At 36.0% G+C, this 16787-nt stretch overlaps 1 protein-coding gene across 2 annotated transcripts in view; it reads left to right on the top strand.

Moving 5' to 3' along the window:
- The window catches only part of CCSER1 (coiled-coil serine rich protein 1), a 1491155-nt gene that overhangs the window by 932764 nt on the left and 541604 nt on the right, over positions 1-16787 (top strand). The window lies entirely within an intron of this gene.

Raw genomic sequence — 16787 nt, 5'->3', positions numbered from 1 at the left:
TCTGCTGTATGCCCACCTCTTTTGCTTCATGTCTTGACACTTCCAGTGTACTGAACTTTTTGTCTACCAACTTATTTCTTTGCCTTTTTTTTTTTTTTTCTAAGTTTAGTACCATAGTGTCTCAAATATCTGTGTCTTTTTTAATGCTACCCCCTCTTCTGCCTGGTACATTACCCCCTGACCCCTATGTTTTCCTGGACGAATTTCTACTTACCCTACAGTTGTAAATTTAAATGCCCCCTCTGTGTTCTTACAGAATTCTATATTTCCCCTGTCTTAGGATCACTCTTGTGATAATGACTTATTCATCGACTGTTTAGTTGACTTTGCCGTCCTACACTGCTCTGAGAGCACAGATCAAGTCGACCTCCTTCAGGTGGTATACTATCTGACACAGCCTCCTGATAAATGGTTATTAATGAATGACTAGAATGTTATGAGTTCAAGTTCAATATGATAGTGGATATTTTTATTTTTACTATTCAGAATTTCAGTTTATATCCTAATGTGCTCTTTTAAAATACTCCATTTCAATATTTATCCTAATTTTTAGGATAAGGTCTTTGCTTATGTCTCTGTAAATAAACCTATATATAAATTAATTTATGAAATACATATTTGGATCAAGACTCTCATTCAAAATGCTCCACACTGGCTACTTCCAAATTTCAAACATAATATTCATGGATTTTATGTAAAACTATTCATAATCTATTTTTTAACTATTTAATTTTCCATTACAAAAGCCATAATGGTGCTTTATTAGGTCTAAACACACAAATGATTCTAGCTTACCTTTTAAGAGAACTCCTCAGTTTGCCTTAGCAACTGTGAAATTTGAATAATATCAAGAGCATAAAAGGCAATATCATCAGCTTTGTGCTGGTTTTTGAAAGTCCACATGATTATTTAAAGAATAAATAAGGCAAACTTATGCCTCTGGTCATGTTTCATCTTGCCCACACCCAGACATTCTTCTCTTCATAAGCACATTTACATCCACTGCTTACCACTAGAGAGAGAAATCAATAATAATGAATAATATTATGTAACCCAGTCAGAAGAGGCATATTACATGGACTTTAAAGTGAATTACATGGAAATCCCCCCTGAAATGCCACAGTAGTCATTGATAAATGGGATCCTTAGAGTGCAGTGCATGCCACACTAGCTTTAGACAGCATGATGGTTGCCCGTAAGTAAACCTTTGTCATCACATGTAGCTATTTCTTTAAACTTTTGCTCCAGTTATGGGCAACTGTGAACAAATATGGCATATTTACCTAACAGCCTCCAAAGAAGAAAGAATTATATATAATTTTAAACTGATGATAGCATTCAAAAAGAGAAATTGCTGCCAATTCCAATTTTGGTCTGTAATAGATTGAAAAGTTGAAAATGATTCTTCACCATAGATCATCTAAGAAGCACTGATTTATTTAATTTATAAATAAGAGCTCTAATGAGAAATTAAAGTTTTGCCATTTGCTAATAAAGTCTATAAGACCTGTGAATACCATTTTTTTTGTCTGTATTAAGAAAAATTTGCACAGATGGGGTTTCTTAATTCTTAAATAGTATTCAGGTTGGATGAGAAAATAAACCTTAATCACCCCTAGAAAGAAAATAACTGACTTGTTTCAATTATCTTACCCCAAAGAAGGCTCCTGCTAAGTCGCTTCAGTCATGTCCGACTCTGTGAGACCCCATAGACGGCCTCCCACCAGGCCCCGCCGTCCCTGGGATTCTCCAGGCAAGAACACTGGAGTGAGTTTCCATTTCCTTCTCCAATTCATGAAAGTGAAAAGTGAAAGTGAAGTCACTCAGTCGTGTCCGACTCTAGCGAGCCCATGGACTGCAGCCTACCAGGCTCCTCCGTCTGTGGGATTTTCTAGGCAAAAGTACTAGAGTGGGATGCCATTGCCTTCTCCGCCAAAGAAGGCTAGTAGATCCAAATTATGTGAGTTGTATCTTTTATTTTTACTTAACATTTAGGACATAATGCTACCTTACAGACTCTTGAACATAGTATATATTAGTAATTCTCTTTTATGTAAATTACCAGAAAATCATATAAGAAAACTCATCTGAAAAGAGCACAATAGTATTTTTATTTTTCAGTGTAGTATTTTATGTAGCAATCTGTTATATATAACATATTTTTGAGTGTACAAGAAATTTTAAGAAGAAATGATACCATCTAGCTGTTATATCTTTGTAAATAAGAGTTTGCAGAAATATGTACATTCTAAAGATCTTATAGCCTTGATCAAATAGACCCAAATGTTTTTTTGAACATGTTTGTCTCTTATAGTTTGTGTTTTCTAATCAATTCAACCTGGAAATTAAAAAAAAAAAAAAAACTGGAAAGAATAATAGTTAAAGAAACAAACTGGAAAGAATAATAGTTAAAGAAACAATATTTATCTAGCTGTCCCTTAACAACTGTTTTGGAACCTTTATCTTATTTCTGAGAGTCTTCAGGGAAAATCTCATCTATGCTTAGAAATACATGTAGCATTTTCTGTTTTCACTTCATTCATTCATACTGGTTTCTTCTCTGGCCCTTTGAGATGATGCTATGTGTTGAGGCTTCAGAAATCCTGAAAAGTCTTGTCTCTGCTGCTGTGACTGATGCCAGTAGGATATCCTGTCACTATTGACTGAAGTTGTTCTGAGGCAAAGCTGAACCTCTCTGAAACTTTCCTCCTCTTGCAAGAACTAGCACAGTGGTGCCAAAGATGTTAGAGTGTTTTGCAGACACAGTTGTTCTAACAGAAACAGTACTCTGGCTAAAAAGGGACATTGTTTTCTTTGAGCTTTCTGTCAATACTGTTGTTGCAATAGACCTCAGACTCTGTAATGTACTCCTGGCAGCTGATTGTCTGTTAAATCAGTTCCTTCAGGTTTTAAGTTTGCTCTGTGTGTGTGTGTGTGTGTGTGTGTGTGTGTGTGTGTGTGTTTGCTTTTGATTTTGATAGCTTGCCTGTTTACTTTTAATTCAGAGCTTTTGTCTGAACCAAGCATGGACTCATTGAGGATAGGGCTAGAAGAGATACGAACAACCTGCATAACAAATCTAACAGGATCCTTTTCTGGGGCAATTTCAATGCACCAAGCTCGGGATTTGACTTTCAGTGATCTACTTTTTACCCTCATTTGACCCTCAAAAGTCAAATACATCCTGCATCTTAGGTTGCTTACAGGTTAGGTAGAGGTGGATTTGGTACAAGAGTAAGCATTTCTTAGAGGATCATTTGCTAAATGGGATGTTCACGAACCTTAGCCTTGCTTTATTCTTCACAATATATGCTATAAGATTATACATCATCACACATTTTGTCATTATTCTTTTTTCCTTCTATCTGCTTCTTAACCTTCTTCTATCCCACGTGTCCATTGTTCAGGTCTCCTACTGTGGTTTCTTCTCACTGAAAAATGACAAAGTTAGCTGAATCATTTGGCCTTAATGAATTAAAAAAGGAACTGAAATTGAAAATTATGTTTCAAGTCATTTTTTGAAACTATTTTTACTGTTTTTCTAAATGCTAGTGAATTTTCAACATTTCATGAAACTATTTTCTTGCTGTCCTGGTAATGTTCATGTAGCACATCACTGTCCCAAACTCACTTTGAAGTATGCTTTAAATCATGATATATTCCAAATCTTTGAGAATTGTTTTCTTTGTGATAAGAAAATAAAATCTTTGGTTTTACTCACAGAATAGTTGATTGAATTTATATGATTATTCTTCAATTAAACCACCACATGTACCATTTTAGTACTTCTTCTGTAAGTACTTCCTGAGTTAACAGCTCAGTGTAAAGTTTAAAGAGCTATTAAGTAGATTTAAACAATCTCATTTAAAGGAAGATACCATGCTTTTGCACCCCATTAATTGAAAGATATTAATAAAAGATACGGCTTATTAGGCATAAAGAATGAAAGCTAAAAGTGTTCACTTTTCCTGCAGTGTCTGAGGTTGGCATGAAGTCTTTGAGGAAATTATTGTTTTAAATCAATTTTAAAATTGTATATACCCTCTCAATTTCTAAAACAAAAATATGATTGAGAGATTATTTTCTCTTAATGATATTTCTAGAAGTATTTAAACAAGTGCTATGCTATGCTAAGTCACTTCAGTCGTGTCCGACTCTGTGCGACCCCATAGACAGCAGCCCACCAGGCTCCCCCATCCCTGGGACTCTCCAGGCAAGAACACTGGAGTGGGTTGCCATTTCCTTCTCCAATGCATGAAAGTGAAAAGTGAAAGTGAAGTCACTCAGTCATGTCCGACTCCTAGCAACCCCATGGACTGCAGCCTACCAGGCTCCTCCGTCCATGGGATTTTCCAGGCAAGAGTACTGGAGTGGGGTGCCATTGCCTTCTCCAAACAAGTGCTAGTAGAAACCAATGCTGTAAAACTGGTAAGATTAGAGTGGACTCCTAGATAAACTTGAAAAAGTCCATATTAAATTTGACTTTTAGATAAACAGTGAATAACTTTCTTAAGTGTGTCCCAAATATGCATGAGACAGTTACTCTAAAAACTATTATTTATCTGAAATTCACATGTAACTGGATATCCTCTATTTTTATTTGCTAAATCCATAACCCTAAACTGGGAACCAAAGAAGACAATAACAAAAGTGATTACTAGTGAATTTATTTAAATGGCTTCAGTTCAGTTCAGATGCTCAGTCGTGTCCAACTCTTTGCCACCCCATGAACCCCAGCATGCCAGGCCTCCCTGTCCATCACCAACTCCCGGAGTCCGCCCAAACTCATGTCCATTGAGTCAGTGATGCCATCCAACCATCTCATCCTCTGTCCTCCCCTGCTCCTCCTGCCTTCAATCTTTCCCAGCATCAGGGTCTTTTCAAATGAGCAACTCTTCACATCAGGTGGCCAAAGAATTGGAATTTCAGCTTCAACATCAGTCCTTCCAGTGAACACCCAAGACTGATCTCCTTTAGGATGGTTTAGTTAATTCTTTTTCTTCATTAAGAAAATAGGAATTATCTCCAGCATATCATAATAGCTCATGCATATGTAAGAAAAATGCCTGTTTAGTTAGTTCTTGCTCTAGTTATCAGTAGATCGATAAAGACAGTATATCTATATTGTCAGTTTGGTTTACTTCTCTCTCTCAGTTCTTATCTCATGGTAACAAAGATTTGGAACTACTGACTAATTACAGCTTAGGCAGGCAGGATGTCTTGGCTATTTGTATGTAACAATTCAGATGCAGAACACTATTGCTTTGTTAGAATAAATGCTATAATTGTAATGGTGCTAGTGGTAAAGAATCCAGCCAGTGCAGGAGATTCCAGTTCGATCCCTGGGTTGGGAAGATTCCTTGGAGGACGAAATGGCAACCCACTTTAGTATTCTTTCCAGGAGAATCCCATGGACTCCCATGGAGCCTGTCAGGCTGCAGTCTCTGGGGTCACAAAGAGTCAGACACAGCTGAGCACACAGCACACACTACTTACTCTCTACCACATACAACAAGACTTTCAATGTATATGTTTGTATATCTACAGTGCAACAATAACCTTATATTTTTGTAATTAAATAATTATTTGATGTATTTATAGCATGGAGTATTTTTCTTCTACATTAATCAAAAATAAAGAATACTGGCTTTATATTTAGGAGTCCTTAATATGGCTATAGTTTGGAATTGATAAGGTGGAATTGTAAGTAGTATTTCATGAATGTTGCCTTTGAAATGATTGTGTTTAAGGGGGAATGTATTATGATCAGTACACATCACTACTGGTGCAAAAATAACTCAGAGGACATATCTAATACCACCAAACCAAGCATTATTTGCTAACAAAAGAGAGTATTTTTCTAATCTGCACACAATGATGTGTAATACTTACCAAGCATGCCAATAAATAACAATTTGAATAAAAGAGAGCATGAATATTAGCAATACACTCTTACTGGGTCACATAATCCTCCTCTAATACACAAACGTAATCTACTTGTTTCTTTGGTGCTTGTTAACAGTTTTCTGATTATTCATGTGTCCAAAAGAAAATTAATGCTCGAAGCTCTAAACCTGGTGAATATAATGAGCATGGCTCCCCATGGATCTGAAAAAATTAGATTGTTGGTTTGAGACAGATGCAGCTATAACCAGAGGGAATACTTTTGCATTCACATCACAGTGTAGCAGAAACATCATTTAGAAGCTTTAATACATATTAATACTCTGTTCAGGATAATTATAAGCTCCAGCAAACAAAAAATAAAGATCCAGGAAAAGAATGAACTTAGTACTAGAAGCTCCACTAAAGACCATTATAGACATAGGGTAATTTCATAATTAATTTTAGTATAAGGACTAAAATAAAACCCTATGTAAATGCACTAGAAATACATTCCAAACAAGGTCCGAAGAAGGAATACAGAGTGATACTTTTCATAGTATAAAGCAAATGAAAGGACCATGAATCCACTAGTCATAGTTTTCTTATTTCTTCATTAAGTAGATTCATATTTGTGTCCTCAGAAAGTAATTTATTAGTTCAGAATTTTATTTGATCTATCTCACTACATTTAGTAGCATATTTACCACATAGGGTTTTTTAACACACACACACACACACACACACACACACACACACACACACAGAAGTGCTTAAGATATTTGGTAAAGATATCATATACTAAAGGCAAGCTTTGCTCCAGGAGACTCATAAACATTGTTTTAAAACAAGTAAATACTAAATATAAAGATGATTTACCCAGATACTTTGGGAAGCAAAGCAAAAGGAATCTTTCTTTATTGAGTACCTACTACATGGTACTTGAGTGTTTTTAAGACCCTTATAAAAGTCACCTAAGTTATCATACCCATTTTAAAAACAAGGGTGTGGCCTTAAAAGGAATATAGGACTTGTCCAAAGTCACAGAACTAATAATCATAAAAGGCCAGCTTAAAGCCCCCAATCTGATGCTTAATAGTCATATAATTTATTTAAGATACTTAATCTCTGTAAATCAGTCCTGAATATTCATTGGAAGTACTAATGCCGAAGCTGAAACTCCAATACTTTGGCCAACTGATGCAAAGAACTGACTCCTTGGAAAAAACCCTGTTGCTGGGAAAGACTGAAGGCAGGAGGAGAAGGGGATGACAGAGGATGAGATGGTTGGATGGCATCACTGGATGGACATGAGTTTGAGCAAGCTCCAGGAGTTGGTGATGGACAGGGAAGCCCGGCATGCTGCAGTCCATGGGGTCACAAAGAGTTGGACATGACTGAGCGACTGAACTGAACTGAATCTCTGTATGTCTCAGTTTCCTATTCTATAAAGGAAAAGATAATAATTACCTATACAACTTGTTATTGTAATGAGTAAATCAATTAGTAAACATAGAGCACTTAGAACTGTAATACGTTACCAACTCTTTTATGACCCAAGAACTATACCTGCAAGGCTCCTCTGTCCATGGGATTTCCCAGGCAAGAATAGTGGAGTAAATTGCCATTTCCTTCTTCAGGGCACCTTCCTGACGCAAGGATCAAACCCAAGTCTTTTGTGTCTCCTGCATTGACAGGTGGATTCTTTACCACTAGGCCAACTAGAAAGTACCATTCTATAAAATAAAAGATAATAATTACCTATACAATGGGTTATTGTCATGAGTAAATTAATTAGTAAACACAAGCTCTTAGAACTGTAATAGCATGTAGTAAATTCTATAAGTGTATGGGTCTGCAGCTTGTTTCACTGCAGTATAAACTGGACATTGAATTTATGCAGCTAACAATATGCAAACATTTATAGCACTAAAACAGTGTTGCTTTATATAGATTTATTCATTGCCTGTTGCAAGGTTGACTAAAACACCTGCATTTGATATTTCTTTACAATTAACTTCATTAATTGAAAAATAATGAATACATAAATCATAAGTGGTATATTATTACTATTGCTACCTGGTTTTTCGAATGCTAAATATAGTCCAGGAAGTGTGCTAAGCAGCATGCGGAGAATGCACAGAAAATGGCAATGGATAATTGAGGTCTGTGAATTTTTAAAAAGCCAGAAAGCCACATCACTGATATATGAAGAGGATCCAAAGAAATAATTTTTAAAATTAGTTGAAGAACTGAGATACCAGCTGTGTCTAATTGGATATTTGGCAGTAATGGAAATGCACTGTACCTACTCTCTAATACAGGAGTCACAAGCCACACATATAGCTATTAAATACTGAGAATGCGGGTATTGGGACTGATAGACAAATTTGTATCTTATTGTATTTTAAATAGTTTAAATTTAAATAACTACATGTGGCTATTGGACACCACAGCTCTCAATAGACTGCAAGGAAGAGCCCAAGCCTTTGCTGCTTAGCGTTTGAGACAGCCGTGGTAACAGAATTCATAAGGAGGCTCCTTGGTCATTCATTCTGTGGGAAGGAAGTAATCCTAGTCTAAGAAGGAAAGTGGGGTAGCGGATTGGGCCAGTGAAAACCAAAGTAGGAAGAATTTGCAGAGATCTCAAACTTAGTCCTTGGTCTACAGTATTTGAAAGTATAGAAAATTTACATAAAAGCCTCAACTTCCAGCTTCTCTGAAAAAAAAAAAAAAGAAATATATGGAACAAATTAACCTCTCTGAGGCATATTTTCATCATGTGTGAAATGTAAAAGCTAGATGAAAAGACATCATTCCATCCTGAAAGTATACCCTATGATTATACACTATTCTGTTAGACATTTCTGGTTTTTATTCTGTTTAGCATAGTTGTGTATAGCAATTGTCTAATAACTCCAAGGTCATATCTTCTATCCTCAAAAAGTTCAGTTAGTTTCAGACTATTGACTAGGCAGCCATCTCATAAATATTTCTTTGCTTGTGGGGAAAAGTGTGTTTCTGCCAAGTATAAGTGTTTATACTGAGAAAAGTAAAAGTGCAGATTTCTTTCACTGTGGTTATTATTGTAATCTTCACACATAGATGGTACTCAATAGAAGTGGGACCATTACATTTGCCACTGCCTGGATGAGCTTGACTTTGTCATAAAATGTGTAATTAACTTCTCAGATAACTGATTACAACCCTAAGCTGTACAAATACATTAGGTAATCTTGGAATAAATTGCTCATCTTGACTCAGTGCCCTAGACACTCTTATTTGTTCTGCATAGATACTTTATTCTTAAACAGTAGTCTGTATACTGAGTTTACCTTAGAACCAGGAAGACATGTGTTTGACAATAAGTATTGAGGTAATAAATACATTTTATTTTCAAGGTCTTTATTCCTTCTGGTTATTGATTTACAACAAAGTCTTGCAAATAAATATTCAATAAGAACTCCCTGGAATTTAGAAATAATGCCTGCAAAATGCATGATAAATGGCAAATCTCATATAAAAAATGCCTCAGGTTCATGTTCTTTAGTTTGACTCTATTTTTCTATGAGATTTCTAAAAATCTTTGAGCTGTCAAAGTGTTTTTGACCACCTCTCTGTTTTGGATAATTTAAGCCTGATTTTTTTTTTTTTTTTTAAGATTACTCAGTTTACTGAAAATTCTTTCTTTGAAGTTGTATGCATTCTGTAACAACTTAATATACAATAGATTGTTTATAGCATTATTTTTAGGTGATCACATAATAACACAGATACATTTTGGTAATGTATAGTATCAAGTACATGAATCACTGGTCCATATAAATCTATGCTGTAAAAGTTTCTCTCTTACCACAGTTCATTCTTTTGTCACATAGATCTTTTTTTCCTAATATTATTTAATCTTGATAAATGTTGCATTCTAGGTAACACTTATTATTTCTGAACCATAAATAGTACAGATGAGTAATCTTGTCACCTCAATCAGTTCTGACTTAATACTCCTACATTTATACATTATGTTTTGAATAGTATTAGTCATAAAGCAATTTTCTGTCAATAGAGACAAAGAATGTGTGCTACCTTTACATAAACAGTATAGTTTAATACTGCTGCTGCTGCTGCTGCTAAGTCGCTTCAGTCGTGTCCGACTCTGTGCGACCTCATAGATGGCAGCCCACCAGGCTCCCCCATCCCTGGGATTCTCCAGGCAAGAATACTGGAGTGGGTTGCCATTTCCTTTTCCAATACTATAACTTCACAAATTCCCTAGTCTTTATATTGTTTATATGATATGTATTTCCTCAAAGAACTTTGTCTTGGGAGTGAATATTTGAATGTGCACTTTCAAGTATTGATATCTTTGGTAGGCCAGACAATGCTAGAATAAGATTTGATCCATCTATATTCTGTAATTCCAGAATGGAGAATTTAATGAAAATTGAGGCATCATTTTTACTGTAAGTAGCAGTCTAGGAGAGACTAAAAAAACAAAGTGAAGACTAAGAAAAGGAGAAAAAGACAGTTAAACACATTGGAGTGTAAGAAGGGGGCACAAGCCATGCACAAAACTACTATGAAAAAAAATAAAAGATACATTTCCTTTTGAAAAGCAGGAAAACTTTTGAAGGCAAGTGCCATTCATGTCAGACTTTGAGTAAGGAATAGGATTTTGACAGATAAGAAAGGGACACAGACCAAGAAGGTAGGTTAGAGTTAACTTCTAGATGGCTTAAATAGCAGCTGAATTTTATTGCAAAAATTAGGGAGATACTGAAGATGTTTAATTTACAGGGATATGGAAGATGTTTCTTAATTGTTATTAAGAGCCTACTTCTCAAACTTTAGTATACAGCAGAATTACTTGACCGCATTTTGAAACACAGAGTACTTGACCTCTCCCCAGTGTTTCTGATTCAGTAAACTTGAGTGGGACCTGAAAATTTGCCTTTCTAATTAGTTCCCAGATGATGCTGACCCAGCTTGTCTATAAAAATTTCCCTCAGTGGTTCTCTGCAGCCTCCCAGGTAAGGGAGGAAAATAATATTGAACTGTTTTTTTGTTTGTTTGTTTACTAGCAGCTAACTAGTAATGCATATTGGAGCTCTCTGACAGATAAATCCTGAAAGGAAAATCATATAAATAGAAAAGTTGAGCCTTGAATTGAGTAAATGATAGTAAGATGCTAGAAAATATTAATATATTAATAATACTAGCCTACTTGTGTGAGTTGGAGCCCTGGGAGGAAACGGAATTGATAAAGATAGTTTACATAAAGAGTGTTTAATAAAGAGATATAGAAATACTGACACAGTTGAGGCATTGGCCATTCCAGTGCCAAGGGGAAGTGAAAATAGTGTTCTCAGAATCCATGGGGAGCTGGAGCCATGATGCAGAGGCTAGTTCCTGGAAAGTTCTGGAGTTTAAGAGGGATACAGCTATTATCAAAGAAGTATTGAAGCAGGAAAAGAGGTAGAAGGAAATACCTCAGTACCTCTCTCCCCATGTACTCATGTCTCCTGCCGGTGCCTCTTTTTGGTCAAAATTCAACTTGAAGCCACTATGTGAGGTACATCCAGAGGAAGCAGCCAGTGTGATCAGTATCCAAGGCACACGTGAGTTCTCAGAAGACAGGAGTATAAGCAAGGGATTTTCTTCCCTTGTGTTAATTTTAAGCTCTACTTCCAGTTTTATTTTATGATTTTGGGCAACAACAAGCTGAGTGTCGAGCAGCATAGAAATGAGATGCTCAGTCCAAATGCTAACTTACGAGGGACTCACAAGTGTTTTTAGAGCTGCTTCATCAATTGGACAAAAGTTCAAATATTCCTACTACAGTAAAACTTTAGGCAGAAGCTCTCATAACTCAGAAATGCTGTTAAAATCCTGTTGTTTGCTCTGAATATAAGAGATTAATGTTCAAGCTGCAAAGGGACAATTTTCTCTTTCTTTAAGGCCCTGAGCCTATGTTATTAATCCTGAGGAGGCAGTAAGAACTTAGTTGTCCCACCATCAAAGAGCAAATGCCTTTAGAATTGGTGTAAAGTCCTGGAGGTAGTTTGATGTGATAAATACAGGCACCATTTTATAATTCTCAGCCATAAACAAGAGATCACCTTTATTGTCTCAATTATTTTAGGATCCCTTTTTGTAGTCTCTCCAAAATTTCTGAAGCAAAAGCAGAGGCAGAATTCATTGTCTGACAGTAGGACAGTACTTGACATTATATATAATATAGGGATCTCAATTGTCTTAGCCTTTTTAAGTCCTTTGACTTTTCTAAATGCATCCTAAGTATAAGGTAAAGTAAGTAAATCATTTTTCACCCAAAATGCCACATGTTTATCTCATTCTGCATTTTTGTCCATGTAGTTTATTTTCCTGAAAATCATCCTTTCTTATTTTATGTCTGTTGTTAAAATATGTAACTTTCATCTCAAATAATTGTCTTTCCATGAATCCTTCTTTGATTCTTTCAGCAAGAAACTTGAATACCCAGAGCACAATATGTTACTTTTAAGCCACTTTGATCTTTCTTTATATTACAGTTTAAAATAACTAAACATTTTGTACCCACTGTTTGAAGCACATTTTGCCATTTGTTGCTGTTATTTATCAAGAAATGTTTGTATGGATTCTGAGTGTGGACTATCTGAATAGCTGTGAATTTCTGTAAGTTGTTTTAGGGTCATTTTATCTCTCTAGTCTATTCTGTAAAATGATTCCTATATAATTTACCTCAAAGTATTTTTTTTTAGTGACATTCAAATGAGCAAATAATGATGAAAATTAGCAAATGGAAGAGTATATGAATGTAAATATATTAACTAGAAATCTTAGTTTAATTACTTATTATTTTTAGTATCTTTTACATGGTAGGAAAGCAAAAAGTTTGTATTAAGTTGAATAAAATTAGAAATTCACAGAAAGCCATGCTGGAGTTATAAATCCTTCATCATCCTGAGTGCATAAAGAAAGGAAGAGGGGAAAACTATCCTAATTTTTGTTTTTTTTCATGATAGCATAGCCAGAGCAAAACATATACCTATGTATATGTGTGTAAATATGTATGTGAGGCTTGTTTCAAAAAAGGTGTTCATAAAATACATCTTTTATGAAGACGTATGAGAAATGTCAAAGTGTTCCAACAGAATAGTCAGATGAAAGAGGTGAGAGGCACTGATGTCAAAAGTAAAATCAGGCATGGAAAATTAGATAAAATCAGGATTCCTATTAATATCCTACACATATGCCATTAGAACTGCATCGCTTACTAGAGTTAGGCCAAGAGATTAGTTCTAAATATTCTAGAACCTGAAACAAAGTTTTATTGTATTTGTAGCTCCCCCCACCTCAAATATTATGAGATCCAAAGAGAATGGGGAAAAATGACTATTTGGTCAAGAGAAGCACAATTATTTCTGGAACTGAGTCCAAAGAATGAATTGATCCTTTAGCCTCTTTAAGATAGCATATCTTAATGTGGTGAAGGTGACATTCTTGGAGTAAGTGGATGGTGTCGTTGGGTATTGCCCTGCATTGAAATGGAGGCACCATGCCAAGGCAGAGTTCTCTAAGCCTACACCATGGGGGGTCGTTATCATGGAGATATGTGATTTTCTCAGGGTGACAATCAAAAGACACACTTTCATATACTCAAGAAGAAGGAACTGTGTGTTTTTCAGAAAATCCACCATAAATCTTGTTGCTCTAAGCTGAGCTCTTGATTACTATTGTCAAGTGGATAATGTGATGGTGAGTATCCTTTTTCTGGTTGAGGGACATTCAATTTAACAGTTAGTCCAGCAGGGTCTACAATTGATAGATTCTGACAGATGCCTAAATTAAAGACCATTAAGTGGGAAGGTTGATCTCAGTACAGGTAAAGAAGGAATTCTGTAAATATCTGGGAAATTTAACCTCAAAGTGTTAACAGTTTTCTCTCTGAGACTGTAGGAAGGAAGGGATTATTGGGTATTTTCTTTATTTACGTATTTCATATTTTAAAATGTTTTTACAGTATAATATGAGGTGACTCATTGGAAAAGACTCTGATGCTGGGAGAGATTGGGGGCAGGAGGAGAAGGGGACGACAGAGGATGAGATGGCTGGATGGCATCACTGACTCGATGGACGTGAGTCTGAGTGAACTCCAGGAGTTCGTGATGGACAGGGAGGCCTGGCGTGCTGCGATTCATGGGGTCGCAAAGAGTCAGACACGGCTGAGCAACTGATAAGATCTGATATCACCTTGATGTTAAAAAATATTTTAGAACCTCAGAGCAAATTAAATCTAAATGTAGTAAATGATTCTGAGTTCTCTGCACAACCAACTTAATGTGTTTTCTCAGCCATAAATCAGTGGTTCCCAAACTATTGACCACAACTCACCGGTGGAATGCCATGAGGTAGAAATTCAATGATAACTATATTTTGGAAGACAACTTTATTATGCCATCCTTTTGGTAATTCATGAAGTGTGTGGCTTTTTAAAAATCCTTTGGTATTAAAGAAGCATTTTTGGACTTTGTTCACCCCGTAGAGGTTGGAAGTGAGCAGGACAGCTCTTGTGAGGGACTCCTGAAAGTATGTGTGTGTGAAATGGATGTCTGGTTGTCACGAGATTGGATGGACATGACTGGTAATTAGTCACCTGGGACCAGGGATGCTAAAAAATGCTATAATGTATAAGAACATTTCACAAAACAAAAACATCAAAGTGCTTAAAATACTAAAACTTCCTTCATTGAGAGAGATTGCTTTTAACAAACTCATTTGACATTAAACAGTATTTTGTAACATTCTTATTACATAATGTACTATGGTGATTGTTCTGAAATTTATGTTTTGATTTATGACTGTAAAGCCATAGAATCCAGTGTTCTTGACCTTCCATTTGGTTATCTTAAAAAATGTCTCAAAGAATATGTCTTAAAAAAAAAAAATGACATATTCCCACTCCCCACCAAAATCTCCACTTCCTCAAATCAGAATATTTGTTATCTTGGTAAACAGAACTATCAGCCATTCTTTTGTTCAAGAGAGAAGCCATGAATCTAAATTTTTGTTTACATCCATTTTGTTTACATCCATTTTGTTACATTAGTCTATTGTACGTACAAAGTATATTTTTATTCTTTATTTCTAAAACCATGAAGGCCAAACACCTGAAGTGAGATTATAATATAAAGACTCCACGCACATATGGACACCTTATCTTCGACAAAGGAGGCAAGAATATACAATGGATTAAAGACAATCTCTTTAGCAAGTGGTGCTGGGAAATCTGGTCAACCACTTGTAAAAGAATGAAACTGGACCACTTTCTAACACCATACACAAAAATAAACTCAAAATGGATTAAAGATCTAAACGTAAGACCAGAAACTATAAAACTCCTAGAGGAGAACATAGGCAAAACACTCTCCGACATACATCACAGCAGGATCCTCTATGACCCACCTCCCAGAATATTGGAAATAAAAGCAAAAATAAACAAATGGGACCTAATTAACCTTAAAAGCTTCTGCACATCAAAGGAAACTATTAGCAAGGTGAAAAGACAGCCTTCAGAATGGGAGAAAATAATAGCAAATGAAGCAACCGACAAACAACTAATCTCAAAAATATACAAGCAACTCCTACAGCTCAACTCCAGAAAAATAAACGACCCAATCAAAAAATGGGCCAAAGAACTAAATAGACATTTCTCTAAAAAAGACATACAGATGGCTAACAAACACATGAAAAGATGCTCAACATCACTCATTATCAGAGAAATGCAAATCAAAACCACTATGAGGTACCATTTCACACCAGTCAGAATGGCTGCGATCCAAAAGTCTACAAATAATAAATGCTGGAGAGGGTGTGGAGAAAAGGGAACCCTTTTACACTGTTGGTGGGAATGCAAACTAGTACAGCCACTATGGAGAACAGTGTGGAGATTCCTTAAAAAACTGGAAATAGAACTGCCTTATGATCCAGCAATCCCACTGCTGGGCATACACACTGAGAAAACCAGAAGGGAAAGAGACACGTGTACCCCAATGTTCATCGCAGCACTGTTTATAATAGCCAAGACATGGAAGCAACCTAGATGTCCATCAGCGGATGAATGGATAGGAAAGCTGTGGTACATATACACAATGGAGTATTACTCAGCCATTAAAAAGAATACATTTGAATCAGTTCTAATGAGGTGGATGAAACTGGAGCCTATTGTACAGAGTGAAGTAAGCCAGAAGGAAAAACATAAATACAGTATACTAACGCATATATATGGAATTTAGAAAGATGGTAACAATAACCTGGTGTACGAGACAGCTAAAGAGACACTGATGTATAGAACAGTCTTATGGACTCTGTGGGAGAGGGAGAGGGTGGGAAGATTTGGGAGAATGGCAATGAAACATATAAAATATCATGTAGGAAACGAGTTGCCAGTCCAGGTTCGATGCATGATGCTGGATGCTTGGGGCTGGTGCACTGGGACGGCCCAGAGGGATGGTATGGGGAGGGAGGAGGGAGGAGGGTTCGGGATGGGGAGCGCATGTATACCTGTGGAGGATTCATTTTGATATTTGGCAAAACTAATACAATTATGTAAAGTTTAAAAATAAAATAAAATTGGAAGAAGAAAAAAAAAAAGACTAAATATTAAAAAACAAGATACTTTCTTTTAAAGGAGGAGAAAAAAATAGAATAGAAATGAAAAATAATTTAGAAACAATGGAACCCCAATTTTAAAGAGATAGAGTGAACTACAGTTGGAGATTAAACAGTTAACTGAAATACGAGAGTAGCCATCCAAGCCATGGTGTCTTTGCATCCTCTTTCCAACCCATTCCTCATCTCTTCCACTGCTCTTCTCAGCTCTCTCCTCAACTCACTTCCCACACAGA

Source organism: Bos indicus, chromosome 6 (genome assembly GCF_029378745.1).
Source record: "Bos indicus isolate NIAB-ARS_2022 breed Sahiwal x Tharparkar chromosome 6, NIAB-ARS_B.indTharparkar_mat_pri_1.0, whole genome shotgun sequence".
NCBI classification, from domain to species: Eukaryota; Metazoa; Chordata; class Mammalia; order Artiodactyla; family Bovidae; genus Bos; species Bos indicus.
Note: the sequence above shows the minus strand (reverse complement) of the source record. Positions and strands in the feature narration are given on the sequence as shown.